We start from the raw sequence: 18,527 nt of genomic DNA on the forward strand, positions 1-18,527 counted from the left end.
GGGTCAGCTGAGGTCACCAATTAGCCCTCAGGGTCACTAGATGTCAAAGGGAGACCTAAAGTAGGGTCTTGTGGTCAGCTGAGGTCACCAATTAGTCCTCAGGGTTACTAGAGGGTCCTCCTCTATGGGGACCTGGAACCTCCTGACCTCTTCTATGGAGGTCTTTGAGCCTCCTGGACTCTGCTATGGGGGCTCTGGCCTCTCCCGGGCTCCGATAAGGGGACCTAGAGCCTCTCCTATGGGGGGCTGGGAGCCTCCCAGCCTCCAATATAGGGGGCCTCTGAGCCTCCCGGCTTCCGATATCGGGGCCTCTAAGCCTCTCCTATGGGTGTCTCTGAGCCTTCTGGACTCGGATATGGGGAGCTGGAAGCCTCCAGGCCTCCAATACAGGGGCCTCTGAGATTCCCAGTCTCCAATATGGGGGGCCCTGGAGCATCCTGGCCTCCGATATGAGGGTCTCTGAGTCTCCTGCCCTCAGATATGGGGTGCTGGGAGCCTGCCAGTCTCTCCTATGGGGGCCCTGGGGCATCCTGACCTCCGATATGGGGACCTAGAACCTGTCCTATGGGGTGCTGGGAGCCTCCTAGCCTCTGCAAGGGGTGTTCAGAGCCTCCCGACCTCCTATACGGGAATTTGGGAGTGTCCCAGCCTCTGCTATGGGGGTCTCTGAGCCTCCTGGACTCAATTATGGGGGTCTCTGATTGTCCCAGCATCCTTTACGGGGAGCTGAGAGCCCTGTGGCAACCTCTATAGAAACCTGGAGCCTCCTGACCTCCTCAGTGGAGGCCTCTGAGCCTCCTGGACTCTGCTATGGGGGCCCTGGGGCCTCCTGGCCTCCGATATGGGGACCTAGAGCCTCTCCTATAGGGGACTCAGAGCCTCCCGGCCTCTCATATGGGTGCCTCTGATTGTCCCAGCCTCCTCTATGAGGGGCTGGGAGCCTCCTGGCCTCCGTTATCGGTACCGGGAGCCCCTTGACCTCCTCTATGGAGCCCTCTGAGCCTCCTGGCCTCCACTATGGGTGCCTCAGAGCCTCTGCTATGGGGGGGTTTATAAGTCTCCCAGCCTCTGATAGGGGGGACTGGGAGCCTCCGGGGCTCTCATATAGGAGCCAGTGAGCCTCCTGGGCTCCGCTACGGGCGTCTGGGAGCCTCCAGTATGGATACCTAGAACCTCCCGACCTCCTCTGTGGGGTCCTCTGAGCCTCCCGGCCTCCTCTATGGGAGTCTCTGACCCTCTCCTTTGGGGGACTGGGAGCCTCCTGGCCCCTCATATGGGGGCCTCTGAGCATCCCAGCATCCTTTATGGGGACCTCTGAGCCTCCCGGACTCCTCTATGAAGGCCTCTGAGCCTCCCAACCTTCACTGTGGGGGTCTGGGAGCTTCCTAGCCTCCTCTACAGGGGCCTCTCAGCCCCACGGCCTCCACTATAGGGGACTGGGAGTTTCCTGGCGTCCGATATGGGGGGCCCTGGAGCCTCCTCACCTCCACTATGGGGAACTGGGAGCCTCCTGGTGTCTTATATGAGGGCCTCTGAGCCTCCTGGACTCCGCCATGGGGGACTGGGAGCCTCCTAGCCTCTGTTATGGGAGGCTCAGAGCCTCTTGGCCTCCTATAAGGCAATCTAGGACTGTCCTGGCCTCAGCTATGCGGGTCTCTGAGCATCCTGGACTCAATTATGGGGGCCTCCCGGGCTCCGATAAGGGGACCTAGAGCCTCTCCTATGCGGGGCTGGGAGCCTCCCAGCCTCCAATACGGGGGGCCTCTGAGCCTCCTGGACTCGGACATAGGCCCTCATAGGGCCTCATAGGTCCAGAGGAGGCCGGGAGGCTCCTAGACCCCCATAGGAGAGGGTCAGAGGCCCCCGTAGAGGAGGTCGAGAGGCTCCAGGTCCCCATATTGGAGGCCAGGAGACTCCCAGTCCCCCATAGAGGCGGCTGAGAAGCTTAGAGGCACCCACAGAGTAGGTTGAGAGGCTGTAGGTCCCCACATGGGAGGCTCCCGGATGCCCATAGCGGACTACAGGAGCCTCAGAGGCCACCCAGACGAGGCTGGGGGGCTCCCTGACCCCTATAGGAGAGGGTCAGAGGCCCCCATAGAGGAGGTCGAGAGGCTCCAGATCCCCATATTGGAGGCCGGGAGAATGCCAGTCCCCCATAGAGGAGGCCAGGAGACTCCTAGATCCCCTTATAGGAGGCCCGGAGGCTCAGAGCCCCCCACAGCAGAGGCTAGGAGGCTCCCAGTCCCCCATAGCGGAGTGCAGGAGGCTCAGAGGCCCCCAGAGAGGAGGCCAGGGGGCTCCCACCTCCCCATATTGGAGTCCAGGAGGCTCAGAGGCCCCCCATATTGGAGGCTGGGAGGTTCCCAGCCCCCCATAGGAAAGGCTCTAGGTCCCCTTATTGGAGCCTGGGAGGCCCCAGGGCCCCCATAGAGGAAGTCCAGAGGCTCCAGGTTCCCATACAGGAGGCCGGGGGGCTCCCAGCTCCCCATAGAGTAGGCTGGGACCATGAGAGGAACCCATATGAGAGGCCAGGAGGCTCAGAGACCCCCATAATTGAGTCCAGGAGGCTCAGAGACCTTTATAGCACAGTCTGGGACACTCCCTGATCCCCTTATAGGAGGCCAGGAGGCTCTGAGCCCCCCATAGAAGAGGCTAGGAGGCTCCCAGTCCCTTATAGCGGAGTCCACGAGGCTAAGAGGCCTGCAAAGGGGAGGCCGCGAGGCTCTGAATCCCCCCTTAGTAGAGGCTGGGAGGCTCAGAGGCCCCCATAGAAGAGGCTCTAGGTCCCCCATATCGGAGGCCAGGATGCTCCAGAGCCCCCCATATTGGAGGCCGGGAGTCTCAGAGGCCCCCGTATTGGAGGCCGGGAGGCTACAGGCCCCCCATAGGAGATACTCAGAGACCCCCATAAAGGATGCCAGAAGGCTCCCAGTCCCCCCTATCAGAGTCTGCGACAATCAGAGGCCCCCCTATGAGAGGCCAGGATGCTCAGAGACACCCATAATTGAGTCCAGGAGGCTCAGAGACTCCCATAGCAGAGGCCGGGACACTGGCAGATCCCTTATAGGAGGCCGGGAGGCTCTGAGCCCCCATATGTGGGGCCAGGAGGCTCCCAGTCCCCCAAAGGAGAGGGTCAGAGGCCCCCATAGAGGAGGTCGGGAGGCTTTCGGTTTCCATACTGGAGGCTCCCAGACCACCATAGCAGAGCCCAGGAGGCTCAGTGGCTCCTATATGAGAGGCCCGGAGGCTCCCAGTCCCCCCTGTCAGAGGCTGGGAGGCTTATAGACCCCACCATAGGAGAGGCTCTGAGGCTCCAATACTGGAGGCCAGGAGGCTCAGAGGGATCCATAGAGGAGGTGAAGAGGCTCCCGGTACCCATATCGGAGGCCGGGAGGCTCCCAGCCACTCATAGAGGAGGCTGGGACAATCAGGGGCCCCCATATGAGAGGCCAGGAGGCTCAGAGACTCCCATAATTGAGTCCAGGAGGCTCAGAGACCCCCATAGCAGAGGCCGGGACTCTCCCAGATCCCCTTATAGGAGGCCAGGAGGCTCTGAGCCCCCCATAGCAGAAGCTAGGAGGCTCCCAGTCCCCCATAGCGGAGTCCAGGAGGCCCAGAGGCCCCACAGAGGAGTTCGAGAGGCTCTAGGTCCCCAAATCGGAGGCTCCCAGCCCCCCATAGAGAGGCTCATAGGCCCCCATGTCAGAGGCTGGGAGGCTCCATGCCCTCCATAGGAGAGGCTCAGAGACCCACATAGAGGAGGCCAGGAGTCTTCTAACCCCCATGTCGGAGGCTGGGACACTCAGAGGCCCCTATATGAGAGGCCAGGGGGCTCAGAGACCCCCATAGTGGAGACCAGGAGGCTCAGAGTCCCCCACAGCGGAGGCCAGGAGAATCCCAGATCCCTATATGGGTGGCTGAGAGGCTCTGAGCCCCTGATAGCAGAGGCCAGGAGGCTCCCAGTCCCCCATAGAGGAGTCCAGGAGGCTCAGAGACCCCATAGAGGAGGCCAGGAGGCTCCCAGTCCCCCCTGTCAGAGGATGGGAGGCTTACAGGCTGCCCATAGGAGAGGCTCAGAGGTCCCCATGTCATAGGCTGGGAGGCTCGGAGTCCCCATAGTGGAGGCCGGGAGTTTCCATGGCCCCCCATATCGGAGGCCAGGAGGTTCCCAGTCCCGCATAGAGGAGGCTGGGAGGCACAGAGGCCCCCATAGTAGAGGCTGGGAAGCTCCCAGACCTCCATAGCGAAGGCTGGAAGTCTCAAAGACCCCATAGTGCAGGACTGGATGCTCCCAGTCCCCCATATCAGAGTCCAGGAGGCTCAGAGGCCCCCATAGAGGAGGCCGGGAGGCCCCCAGTTCCTCATATGCGAGTCCAGGAGGCTTAGAGGCACTCATAGAGGAGGCTGGGGGCTCAGAGGCCTCCACAGGAGAGGCCAGGAGGCTCAGAGACCCGCAGAGCGGAGACCGGGAATGTCCAGGCCCCCATAGGAGAGGCTCAGAGACCCCCATAGAGGAGGCTGGGAGATTCCCAGACCCCAATAGTGGAGTCCACGAGGCTCAGAGGTCCCCATAGAGGAGACTGGGAGGTGCCAGGGCCGCCCATAGTGAAGGCCGGGGGGCTCAGAATCCCCCATAGAGGAGGCCGGGAGGCTCCCAGCTCCCTATATCCGGGGAAGCTCAGAGGCCCCCCTAGAGAAAGCTGGGACACTCAGAGGCCCCTATATGAGGTGCCAGGAGGCTCAGAGACCCCCATAGTGTAGTCCAGGAGGCTCAGAGACCCCCAGAGAGAAGGCTGGGAGACTCCCAAACCCCAATTATGGAAGCCAGGAGGCTCAGTGTCCTCCATAATGGAGGCTGGGAGGCTCAGAGTCTTCCATATCGGAGGCTGGGATGCTCCCAGTCCCCCCTAGAGGATGCTGGGAGACTCCCAGACCCCAATAGTGGAGTCCAGGAGGCCAGAGGCCTCCATAGAGGAGATCCGGAGGTGCTAGGACCCCCCATTATGGAGGCCGAGAGGCTCAGATGCCCCCGTATCGGAGACCGGGAGGCTCCCAGCTCCCCATATTCGAGTCTGGGAGGCTCAGAGGCGCCCATAGAGAAAGCTGGGACACTCAGAAGGCCCTATATGAGAGGCCAGGAGGTTCAGAGACCCCCATAGTGGAGACCGGGAGTCTCCAGGCCCCTATAGCAGAGGTTCACAGACCCTCATAGAGGATTCTGGGAGGCTCCCAGCTCCCCTTATCCGAGTCCAGGAGGCTCAGAGGCCCCCATATCGCAGATCGGGTGGCTCGCAGACCCCCATAGCGGAGGCCAGGAGGCTCCAGGCCCCCCATAGGAGAGGCTCAGAGACCCCCATAGAGAAGGCTGGGAGGCTCCCAGCTCCCCACAGCGGCGTGCAGAAGGCTCAGAGGCCTCCATATGAGAGGCCAGAAGGCTCCCTGTTCCCCATAGTGGAGGCCAGGAGGCTCCAGGGCTCCCCATATCGGAGGCTGGGAGGCTCCCAATCCCTGATAGAGGAGGCCGGGAGGCTCAAAGGCCCCCATAGAGGAGGCTGGGAAGCTCCCAGGGCCCCATAGTGAAGGCTGGGAGGCTCAGAAGCCCCTATAGAGGAGTCCAGGAGGCTCAAAGACCCCATAGAGGAGGCCGGGAGGCTCCCAGACCCCCATATCTGACTCCAGGAGACTCAGAGACCACCATATCGGAGACCAGGAGGCGCCAGGGCCCCCCATATTGGAGGCCGGGAGGCTCAGAGGCCCCCATATGAGAGACCAGGAGGCTCAGAGACCCCAAGAGTGGAGTCCTGGTGGCTCAGAGTCCCCCATAGCGGAGGCCAGGGGAATCCCACATCCCTATATGGAAGGCTGGGAAGCTCTGAGACCTCATAGCAGAGGCCAGGAGGCTCCCAGTTCCCCATAGTGGAGTCCAGGAGGCTCAGAGGCCCCCATATGAGAGGCCAGGATGCTCAGAGGCCCCCATAGCAGAGACCAGGAGTCTCCAGCCCCCCATAGGAGAGGTTCTAGGTCCCCATATCGGAGGCTGGGAGGCCCCAGGGCCCCCATAATGAAGACCAGGAGGCTCCTGGTCCCCCATAGGAGTGGCTCAGAGCTACCCATAGAGGTGGCCAGGAGGCTTCCAGCTCCCCATATCGGAGGCCAGGAGGCTCAGAGACCCCCATAGAGAAAGCTGGGACATTCAGAGGCCCCTATATGAGAGGCCAGGAGGCTCAGAGGCCCGCACACAGGAGACCGGGAGGTTCCCAGACCAACATAGGAGAGGCTCTAAGTCCCCATATCGGAGGCCAGGAGGCCCCAGGGCCCCCATAGCGGAGTCCAGGAGGCTCCCAGTCCCCAATATCAGAGGCTGGGAGGCCTAGAGGCCCCAACAGAGGAGGCTGGGAGGCTCAGAGGCCCCAATATGAGAAGCTAGTAGGCTCAGAGGCCCCCATAGTGGAGGCTGGGAGGCTCCCATCTGCCCATAGCAGAGTCCAGGAGGCTCAGAGGCCTCCATATGAGAGGCCAGAAGGCTCCCTGATCCCCATAGTGGAGGCCCAGAGGCTCCAGGGCCCTCCATATCGGAGGCCGGAAAGCTCCCAATCACCGATAGAGGAGGCCGGGAGGCTCAAAGGCCCCCGGAGAGGAGGTTGGGAAGCTCGCAGACACCCATAGTGAAGGCTGGGAGGCTCAGAGGCCCCTATAGAGGAGTCCAGGAGACTCAAAGACCACCATATCGGAGGCCAGGAGACTCCAGGGCCCCCCATATTGGAGTCCAGGAGGCTCAGAGGCCCCCATAGAGGAGGTTAGGAGGCTTCCAGCTCCCCCTGTCTGAGTCCAGGAGCCCGGGAGGCTCCCAGCTCCCCCTATCTGAGTCCAGGAGGCTCTCAGGCCCCCATAGAGGAGGCCGGGAGGCTCCCAGCTCCCCATATCTGAGTCCAGGAGGCTCAGAGGCCCTCATAGAGAAGGCTGGGACATTCAGAGGCCCCTATATGAGAGTCCAGGAGGCTCAGAGACCCCCATAGTGGAGTCCAGGAGGCTCAGAGGCCCCCATGGAAAAAGCTGGGACACTCAGAGGCCCCTATATGAGGTGCCAGGGGGCTCAGAGACCCCCATAGTGTAGTCCAAGATGCTCCAGGCCCCCATAGGAGAGGCTGAGAGACCCTCATAGCGGAGGCCAGGAGGCTCAGAGGCTCCTGTATGAGAGGCCAGGAGGCTCCCAGTTGCCCATATCAGAGGCTGGGAGGCTTTAGAGGTCCCCCATAGGAGAGGCTCAGAGGCCTCCATAGAGGAGGCCGGGACATTCAGAGGCTCCCATATGAAAAGCCAGGAGGCTCTAGGGCCCCCCGTATCGGAGGCCGGGAGCCTCCCATTCCCCCATAGGAGAGGCTCAGAGTCCCCCTTAGAGCAGGTCGAGAGTCTCCAGGTCCCATATGGAATGTGGGGAGGCTCAGAGGCCCCCATATGAGAAGCCAGGAGGCTCCCAGGGCCCCATATTGGAGACTGGGAGGCTTCAGGCCTCCCATAGGAGAGGCTCTAGGTCCCCATATCGGAGACCGGGAGACTCCCAGCCCTCCATAGGAGAGGCTCAGAGACCCCCCCATAGAGGAGGCCAGGAGTCTTCAAGCCCCCCATGTCGGAGGCCAGGAGGCTCAGAGGCCCTCATATGAGAGGCCAGGAGGCTCAGAGACCCCCATAGTGGAGTCCAGGTGGCTCAGAGGCCCCCATAGCAGAAACCAGGAGACTCCCAGATCCCTATATGGGAGACTAGGAGGCTCTGAGCCTCCCATAGTAGAGGCCAGGAGGCTCCCAGTCCCCCATAGTGGAGTCCAGGAGGCTCAGAGGCCCCCATGTCAGAACCGGGAAGGCTCAGAGGCCCCTATAGTGGAGGCTGGGAGGCTGCCAGGTGCCCATATTGGATACCAGGAGGCTCCAGGCCCCCCATACAGAGGCACATAGGCACCCATAGAGGAGGCCGGGATGTGACAGGGTCCCCCATATCGAAGGCCTGGAGGCTCCCAGCTCCCCATATAGAGCTCCCCATATAGCTCCCCATATAGCTCCCCTAGACTCCACTATGGGAGACTGGGAGACTCCTGGCCTCTGTTGTGGGGAGCTCTGAGTCTCCTAGCCTCCGATATGGGGATCTGGGAGTGTCCTGGCCTCCTTTAGGGGGATCTCTGAACCTTCTGGCCTCTCCTATGGGGGCCTCTGATTGTCCCAGCCTCCTCTGTGGGGGACTGGGAGCATCCTGGCCTCCAATATGGGGGCCTGGGAGTCTCCCGGCCTCCGCTATGGGCGTCTCTGAGCCTCCCGGCCTTCGATTTGGGGGTCTCTGAGCCTCCTGACTATGGGGGTCTCTAAGCATCCTGGCCTTCATATAGGGGCCTCTGAGTGTCCCAGCCTTGTCTATTGGGGCCTATGAGCCTCCTGGACTCTGCTCTGGGGGACTGGGAGCATCCTGGCCTACTCTGTGGGGTCTGGGAGCCTCCTGGCCTCCTCTATAGGGGCCTCTGAGCCTCCTGGCCTCCTCTATGGGGGACTGGGAGCCTCCCAGCCTCTCTATGGGGGACCCTGGAGCCTCCTCGCCTCCACTACGGGGAACTTGGAGCCTCCTGGGTTCTGAAATGGGGGCCTCTGAGCCTCTCAGCCTCCTCTACGGGGGTCTCTGAGTCTCCTGGACTTGGATAGGGGGAGCTGGGAGCATCCTTGCCTCCAATATTGGGACCTAGAGCCTCTCCTATGGGGGGCTGGGAGTCTCCAGGTCCCTGCTATGGGGGGGTCTCTGAGCCTCCCAGCCTCTGATACGGGGGACTGGGAGCCTCTGCTATCGGGTAGGGAACCTCCCGGCCTCCTGTGTGGGGGCCTCTGAGCCTCCTGGACTCCACTATGGCGGTCTCTGAGTCTCCTGGCCTCTCATACAGGGACCTCTGAGTGTCCCAGCCTTCTCTATGGGGGCCTGTGAGCTTCCTGGACTCGGATATGGGGAGCTGGGTGCCTCCCGGCCTCCTCTATGGGAGTCACTGAACCTCCCGGCCTTCCATATGGGGGGCCGTGGCGCCTCCCCGTTCCTCTATGGGGTGTCTCTGAGCCTCTCCTATAGGGACTTGGAGACACCCAGTCTCCACTATGGGGGCTTCTGAGCCGCCGGGCCTCTCATATGGGGGCCCCTGAGCCTCCCAGACTCCTCTATGTTGGCCTCTGAGCCTCCTGGACTCCGATATGGGGGACTGGGAGCCTCCGGGTCTCTCCTATGGGGTCTCTGAGCCTCCTGGCCTCCTCTATGGGGGACTGGGAGTCTCCCATCCTTCACTATGGGGGTCTGGGAGCTTCCCAGCCTCCTCTACGAGGGCCTCTGAGCTTGCCTGCCTGCTCTATGAGGGACTAGGAGCCTCCTGGCCTACAATATGGGGAGCCGTGGAGCATCCTGGCCTCCACGATGGGGGCCTGGGAGGCTCCTGGCTTCTCATGTGGGGTCCTCTGATCTCCTGTACTCCACTATGGGGAGCTGGAAGCCTCCCGGCCTCCTCTATGGGGGCCTCTGAGCCTCTCCTATGGGGGACTGGGAGCCTCCCGGCCTCCTTTGTGGGGGTTTCTGAGTCTCCTGGACTCCACTATGGGGGGTCTCCCAACCTCCTGGTCTGTCATATAGGGGCCTCTGAGAATCCCAGCCTCCAATATGGGGGGCCCTGGAGCCTCCTGGCCTCCGATATGGGGGTCTCTGAGTCTCCTGGAATCGGATATGGGGAGCTAGGAGCCTCCTGGCCTTCTCTATGGGGGCCTCTGAGCCTCCCAGCCTTCGATATGGGGAGGTGGGTGCCTCATCGCCTCCTCTATGGGGACTGGAGCCTCCTTGACTCCACTACTGGGGTCTGGGAGTCTCCCAGGCTCCTCTATGGGGGTCTCCCAGCCTTTCCTATGGGGGCCTGGAGAGCTCCGGTCTCCGCTGTGGGGGCTTCTGAGCTTCCTGGCCTCTGATATCTGGGCCTCTAAGCCTCCCAGCCTCTGATATGGGGGACTGGGAGCCTGCTGGCTTCTCATACAGAAGCCTCTGAGCCTCCTGGCCTCCGCTATGCGAGTCTGGGAGCCTCCAATATGGGGACGTAGAGCTCTCGACCTCCTTTGTGGGGACTTCTGAGCCTCCTGGCCTCCGATATGGGGGCCTCTTAGCCTCTCCAATGCGGGGCTGGGAGCTCCTGGCCTCCTCTGTGGGCGTTTATGAGCCTCCTGGACTCCACTATGGGGGTCTCTCAGCCTCCTGGCCTCTCATATAGGGGCCTCTGAGCCTCCTGGCCTCCGATATCGGGGGCCTTGGAGCCTCCTGGCCTCCTCTATGGGGCCTCTGAGCCTCCTGGCCTCCGATATGGGGGGCCTTGGAGGCTCCCGGCCTCCTCTATGGGGGTCTCTCAGCCTCCTGGCCTCTCATACAGGGGCCTCTGAGTGTCCAAGCCTTCTCTATGGGGACCTCTGAGCCTCCTGGCCTCCGATATCGGGGGCCTTGGAGCCTCCTGGCCTCCTCTATGGGGCCTCTGAGCCTCCTGGCCTCCGATATGGGGGGCCTTGGAGCCTCCCGGCCTCCTCTATGGGGTCCTCTGAGCCGCCTGGCCTTCAATATGGAGGGCCCTGGCACCTCCCCTTCTCCTCTATGGGTGTCTCCCAGCCTCTCCTACCGGGGTCTAGGAGCCTCCCAACCTCCTCTATGGCGGCCTCTGAGCCTCCTGGACTCCACTATTGGGGTCTGGGAGTCTCCCACCCTCCTCTATGGGATTCTCCCAGCCTCGCCTATGGAGGCCTGGAGACTCTTGGTCTCCGCTATGGGGGCCTCTGAGCCTCTCCTACGGGGGTGTGGGAGCCTCCTGGCCTCCTCTCTGGGGGGTTTTGAGCCTCCTGGACTCCACTATGGGGGTCTCTGAGCCTCCTGGCCTCTCATATAGGGAAATCTGAGTGTCCCCGCCTTCTCTATGGGGGCCTGTGAGCCTCCTGGACTCGGATATGGGGAGCTGGGAGCCTCCTGGTCTCCTCTATGGGAGCTTCTGAGCCTCCCGCCCTCTTATATAGGGGCCTGGGAGCCTCCTGGCCTCCTCTATAGGTGTCTCTTTGCCTCTCCTATGGGGTGCCTGGAGCCTCCCGTTTTCCGATATGGGGATCTTGGGCCTCTCGACCTCCTCTATGGGGACCTCTGAGCCTCTCCTTTGGGGTCTGTGAGCCTCCCACCCTCCTCTGTGAGGGCCTCTGAACCTCCTGGACTCCACTATTGCGGTCTGGGTGTCTTCCAGCCTCCTCTATGGGGGCTGGAGACTCCCGCTCTCTGCTACAGGGGCTTCTGGGCCTCCTGGCCTCTCATATGGAGGCCTCTGAGCCTCCCAGCCTCCTCTATGGGGAGCCTCTGAGCCTCCTGGACTTCGCTATGGGGGACTGGGAGACTCCCGGCCTCCTCTGTGGGGGCCTCTGAGCCTTCCAGCCTTCGCTATGGGGGTCTGGGAGCTTCCCAGCCTCCTCTACGGGGTCTCTGAGCCTCCCGGCCTCCTATATGGGGGACAGGGATCCTCCCGGCCTCCGGTATGGGGGGCCCTGGAGCTTCCTGGCCTCCTCTATGGGGAACTGGGAGCCTTCTGGCCTCTCATATGGGGGCCTCTGAGCCTCCTGGACTCCGCTATGGGGAGCTGGGAGCCTCCTGGACTCTGCTATGGGGGCCTCTGAGCGTCCTTGCTTCTCATATGGGTCCTCGGAGCCTCCCAGCCTCCTCTGTGGGGGTCTCTGAGCCTCCTGGACTCTGATATGGGGGACTGGGAGCCTCCTGGCCTGCACTATGCCAGCCTCTGAGTCTCCCGGCCTTCTATATGGGCAGCCCTGGTGCCTCCCGGTCTCCTCTATGGCGGTCTCTGAGCCTCTCCTATGGGTGTCTGGGAGCCTCCCAGCCTCCTCTATGGAGGCCTCTGAGCCTCCCGGACTCCACTTTTGGGGTCTGGGAGTCTCCCAGCCTCCTCTATGGGGGCCTCTGAGCCTCTCCTATGGGGGCCTAGAGACTCCCGATCTCTGGTATGGGGGCTTCTGAGTCTCCTCGCCTCTCATATGGGGCCGTCTGAGCCTCCTAGCCTCCTCTATGGGGGCCTCTGAGCCTCCTGGACTCTGATATGGGGGACTAGGAACCTCCCGGCCTCCTCTATGGGGTCTCTGAGCCTCCTGGATTACAATATGGGGGCCTCTGGGGTTTCCACCCTTCGCTATGGGGTCTGGGTGCTTCCCAGCCTCCGATATGGGAGCCTCTGAGCCTCTCCTATGGGGGGGCCTCTAAGCCTCCCACCCTCTGATATGGGGGACCGGGAGCCTCCTGGCCTCCGCTATGGGGGCCTGGGAGCTTGCGATATGGGGACCGAGAGCTTCTCGACCTCCCCTGTTGGGGGCTCTGGGCCTCCTGGCCTCCTCTATGGGGGGTCTCTCAGCCTCCTCCAGGCAAGGATTTGTTTTGCTTGTACTTTCCGAAGTGTTGTGATCCCCAACTCAGCTCGTGGGTAGTGAAACAATATTTGTGAGAGACAAAGCAAATACCGTCTTATATTATTTATGTGCTAAACAGTGGTAAGCAGTATCTCACTTTTGTATTCTCTTTTAGCTCAAACAGTAGTCTGTGTTAGCTCAAATCACAGGGTGCTCTGCCTGTTCACGTGCCCCCTTGAGTGAGGACTGGAGCACTCCCAACATGTCTGTGCCAAGCTGGGTGACGTGGCCCCTCCACGGGACCTGGCCCGTGGCCTCCCGGCAGCAGCTGCGGCTGAGGCCTTTGGCAGCCAGTGCTCAGCATGTCCCTTGCATGAGCTCCTATGCTTCAATCCGCCTGCACCATCAGGAACCTCCTTCGCCTTGTGCTTAGGGTGAGCAATGCGAGTGCTCCCACTGCCTTTACATCTGCTCCAAACACTGCTGCTGAGGTTCATTTCTCGCCTTGTTAATTTGAGCTCTTCATCACTATCTTGGCTTCCCTCCATGGGCTTGTTTTTTTCCAATCTACAAGCAATGCATCTTCACTTTTAAGACCCTTCCATGTGTGCCCAAGGGGCTAAGATGCTGTGAACTCCTGTTTCTGTCCTGATAAGGTTGCCAGTCTTTCTCACCCACCTACTTCTCCTTAATTGTCTCACTGTGGGCAGGTAAAGCTCTTTGTTCAGCAGCCAAGCAGCTCCCAGGCTGCCTTTCTCCAGCCTTGCAGCTCACCCGCCAGCAGTGCCGTGGCCTCCAGGATGTCACATCTGAGGGGACAGAGGTCGCCTGGCTCTCGACACCCCCAAAATGAAGCCTTGGTGGTGATATGAATAACACAGTTTAGCCCCAGTCAAGAGTCTGGGCAATCTGTATGCACAAGCTCCTCCCGTACGAATTGGTTAGCCTGGAAGTATCTACATTTTATAAATGTAATTCTATAAATCAAATCGTTTTCACAGATCACAGTTTCCTTTTATTGCAATTTGTTATTTGAGGGCATATGGTAGCTTTCCATAAAGTGTCGCTTTAATTGCCTTCTGGATATACCCTATAAATCCTGACAAATGCTTTTAAAAGAGAAAACCAAGGCATATTTTTCTTCTATCAGAGCTTGCTCAACAAACTGCCTGTACCTTTTCTATGGGGCCTTACAAAATAGTGTTATGTCAAGAAGAATAATGCTATTTAATTTGTGAACCATTAATATTTATTGCACATACAATCACTGGCATTTTGTGTGTGGGAGCTGGGCAGCAGCTAATAAAATTGGAAAGAGGTTATATATTTACCAGGACTGCCCAGATAATTCATATTTCATAATTATTTGATGAATTTCTTTTCTTTGGTTGACAAATTTCCTGGTAATGGCCAATGAAATTTCTTAAAATGTATTGGTTGATTCACAGAATCACAGAACAGTTGAGGGTGGAAGGTTGGAAGGGACCTCTGGAGATCACCTAGTCCAACCCCCCTGCTCCAGCAGGGACACCCAGAGCACGGGGCACAGGGCGGCATCCAGGCAGGTTTTGAAGATCTCCAGAGCAGGAGACTCCACAACCTCTCTGGGCAGCCAGCGCCAGGGCTCTGTCACCCTCACAGGGAAGAAGTTCTTCCTCACATGGAGATAAAACTTCCTGTGTTTCAATTAGTACCCATTACCTCTTGTCCTGTCACTGGCCACCACCAAGAAGAGTTTGGCCCCATTCTCCCTACATTCTCCCCTCAGGTATTTGTACCTATTGATCAGATCCTCTCTCAATCTTTTCTTCTCTGGGCTAAACAGGTCCAGCTCACTTAGTCTTTCCTCCTAAGATAGATGCTCCAGAATAGCAAAAGATTAGTTTTCCAGTGGTGGTTAGGACTATCTACATATCTCTGTAGAGCAGGTTGTCTGAAAGTAGCCTATAGCAAATCTGTGTTGGTTTCTACTGATGTGTGTCTTAGTATCTGAAAGGGAAAAATAATATTTCCTGGAGTCAGGTTCTGGACACAATATAGGTTTGATTTACCTAAGTTTTAGGTGTGATTGACTCAGAATTAGCTGCTTTCAAAATGCTCCAGCCAATAGATTAATCTGGGGGGATGTTCATGGAAATAAATGAATGTGGGTGACAGTCATGAATATGGAACTCTTGCCAGTTACTGATTAATTATTTTTATTATTATGATACTAATTTCTGTAACAGAGCAAGGCCTTTGACTACACTGCGAAGCCACTTGCCATAGGAGCGTTATGCCTAGTGCCCCTGTGCAAATGAGAGACGCGGGAAGCAGCAGTGCGCCGGCAGCAAGGGCCGTGCCGTAGCGATGCCGTTCTGCCCCGCGCTGCCGTAGGAACACGGCGATAACGGAGGTGCTCGCTATGTGCCTGTGTTATACAAAGGGATTAATTGCATTTGGATCGGGGGCATTATTTTGATGAATTATTCCCGGGAAAATATTCACAGAACAAGAGGGACTTCAAGAAGATGGATGAGGCGAGATGGGGTGTTTTTCTTATGAGCTGGTTTAATATTTAGCTTTGCCTTCTAGATTCATTCAGTGCTGTCTCAGAGAGTGTAAATCACAACTCAGCCTGGGGACCAGGAATGAAGGGAGCATGAAATCCAGCAGGGGAGAACCCGGGCTAAGGGAAGGGCTGCTTCCATACAGGCCTCTGGCTCCTGGGCCTGGGTATCACATCAGGCTAAGCATGGGAAGCGTGGTGCAAAAGTCTACGTTTGTGTAAGCACTTCTTGTGCACTGTGGAGGTGGTTACTTCTGAATGGGGAAAGCAGTGTAATGTGGTTGTTAGCAACTTCCATGCTAACGTTTTCATGAGCTGGTTCTCCTGATGTACGCAAGCTGAGGGAGAAACACCATAGTGTTCCTTTCCATAAAGGTGCATGAAAAGCCTGGGCTGTGCATTTAAATTAGAAAAGATGATCATTAATAAACAGGCAGGTCAAGAAACCCCACAGTACAAAGGATTTTGTTATTCCTGCAACATTTGTCATCAGATGCTAGCCTTCCAATAAATCTTGCTTTGAGAAATAGTTTTTAAGTCTTGCTAGGGTCTGACAGCTGTGGAAGTCCCCTGTGAACTCTGAAAAGGTGATCTCGATGCAGCTGCTGGTGTTTAGGGCTATACAAAATGAAAAATGCCGGTAAATGACAGAATCTTTCTTCTGATAGATTTGACAAACGCAGAGTCTGAACCTGGTAACGATGGGAGCTTTCTTACTGACTTGCCAAAAGCAATGGCTTCTTTACACAACTGAAATCCACAAAAACATGCAGCAGTGCTGCACCTAGCTGAGTAATGCTGCAGATTTCCAGTGAGGAGTAAATATCGTGTTGCTAAATAAACACTACGTGCAAGAGAAAGGAAATGTAGAGAAGAGAAGGCATAAATGTCACTGTAAATCTGCTTGCTGGTTGTTCAGCACCATTGCAGAGTGCTAGGCGGTGCAGCTTAGGTTGCCTAGCTCAGCTTTCCTTGCCTAAAATAGGTGGTGCATAAGGTCCATCAGAGGGCTAGAGGAGGGATTGTTGCTCATGTTGGAATGTTTGTAGGAACTTGGTGGTTACCACCATATTGGTGTAGAGGACTCTCCATCTGCTTACTGAAAAAAAAAAGTCTCTTATTGAGCAAGTGCTACTGAAAGACAAGCTCTTGTCACTCAGCACTAGTAGTTTTGCGTAGTTTTGCTGGGGAATAGTGGGTGTTTTTTTTTTTTCCTCGCTTTTCCCAAGCAAGTAGTCCTTTCAATTAGCGTTTCAGGGAATGCGTTATCCAGGTAACATATGTCACTGTTAGCGTCCTAGCCTCTGGCGGGATGGCGTGGGACCCCGCGGCTCAGCGCTGTGCGGGCGCTCGGGAAGCAGCGGTGCCGCAGCGCAGCTGCCCGCGCAGGGAAGGAAACCTTCTGCAGGCAAACACTGTCATGTGCAAGTGCTGCATCAGAAACCAAGTGGAGGAGTCCCCCTTCTCCTAGCAAAACAAATCCGCTTTTGAGGAAGTAGCATCTGTATTTAAACCTTCATAGCACAATTCATGGTATTTTTGGAAAAAGCTAGTTGCTCCCACACATGCCTTTCTGGCAAATATTGGGACATTAGAAAGATTATATCTCATCTTTTTGCCTGTCTCTAAACACATCAGGTGGCTACAATAGGTTACTATTGGGTCACTGTGCTGAAGACAAAGCGACAAAGCAAGCTGCAGTCTCCCTCTCCTGCAGATCCCCCCGGCTGCTTATAGGACAAAATGATCCGAGTCGCTGGTCTCTAATGGGCCAATTTAACTCCTGCCAAAGCCCAAACTGCCTCTCGCATTCCTGGCTGAAGGTCCCCGCAATTTGCAGTCGTCAGAATGGGTCTTTGCCCTTGACAAAATGCAATCTTTTTCTGTGTTAAAAGCACCAGTATAAAATGCTGGTTACACACATTTAACTCTTGGTGATTATCCCCTCTTTTTATTTTCCTGTGCCTTTTTAACAATTCTTAATTCTTTCTGACTCTTATTCCAGGATTTTACAGCAGCAGAGAAGATTTTGCTGTAGCAACAGAGGAGGCTTTTCTGTAGGGGCACTACTGGATGGAGCGGTGCTGTGTAGGTGCCAGTTTATTTCCCAGAAGAGCCAGGTGTTTTCTGGGCTCCCTCCTCAACAGGTATCTGCTGCTGCAGCCAGGAGCCAGTGGAAATGGATGGCAGGGAAAATTCAGAAGCGTGTGGGTAGAGGAGCCAGAGGGCTTGGGCCCAACACCCAGATGGTTTTCTGAACATCTGCCGTCTTGTGTCTCCCGGGGCGCGGGCAGGTCCCAACCCCTGGCTCTTGGGTGCGTGCACGTGCAGAGAAAGGGAAGGCACAGGGCACATTTTCTTCCCCTTGGCTGAAAAAATAGCACTAAATAAACAACTGCAAAGCATTATTATTTATCACTTCTGCGTTACAGGCACATGTGCCTGCACAAGCTTACAGAGACATTTAACTTGTGAAGCCAAACACAGTACAATCCTCTGTATACACACATTTACAAAAGAGCTTTTAACTGAATAACTGCATAATGGAGGGAAGCACTGGTGTGGGAGGAATGCAGAATGGGAAAGAGTCCCAAAATACCTTTTGGGGAAAAAGATGGAAGCAAAAGAAATAGGAGTAGGGATGCAGCCAAAGAATGAAGCCAGAGGCTGTGACCTAGGTCTTTGGGCTGTGTATAGCTGGAGATGGGCAGAGAATGATGAAGCAAAGATGCTTTCATGATGAAGGTTTATCCAAATGGTGGACACTTAGCTTTGCTCAGCGCCTCTGTCCCCTGTGTCCTTATGGAGCAGGTCATGGGAACAAAGTGCATTTCTCATGACCGCTTGTGCGAGTTGCTTTTCCCTGGCGCATCGTTAAAGCCTCTGGGGGCTGATTTGCTGAGGTGCTGCCTTGCAGCCGCAGAGCAGGTCGGCAGTAGATGTGCTCTGAGGACAGAACCATGAAGTTGCATTAAGTATTTAAAAAAGCCAGACGCAGTCCCCAAGTGCAATATAGAGGTGTTATTTTCTGTTTGCCTTAGTTCTTAGCCAGAAAGTGTGGGAAAGTCACCCAGCCCTTCCCACCCCCCAAGAAATGGCTTTTATTTCCTATCACCTTTAACATTTATGAAGTGCTAATATCATCTTGATAGGTGTCATTAAAAAAAAGGGGGGAACCAATAAATCTGTCCTCAGAGCAAACTTTGAACAGTGTGCAGTAAATACGTCTCAGTGGACAAGAAGTATGGGCGAAAGTGAGAATACAAATAAAAACTGTGCTGACCTGGACTTTACAAAGATTTTGGGGATGGAAGTGTAAAGCTTTTAAGGTCTAAACATGGAAGAAGTGCTTGGGAAAGAAGATTTGGCAGCTCTTAACCACCAAACTCCTTAAGTCAGTCGGGTAATTAGTTTGCTGGTCTAGGCGCTAGCACATGTTGCAGAGAGATGAAGGCTGCTCAGGTGCCTTACGGTTGTAAAACTGGTGCTTTGGGAGAGGCTGGGGAAGAGAGAGCGTGTGGTCAGCGAGGGGGAGGAAGCCACGCGTAGG

The sequence above is a fragment of the Tinamus guttatus genome, unplaced genomic scaffold (assembly GCF_059628265.1).
Source record: "Tinamus guttatus ecotype Peru unplaced genomic scaffold, ASM5962826v1 Tinamus_guttatus_pri_ptg000023l, whole genome shotgun sequence".
Lineage (NCBI taxonomy): Eukaryota > Metazoa > Chordata > Aves > Tinamiformes > Tinamidae > Tinamus > Tinamus guttatus.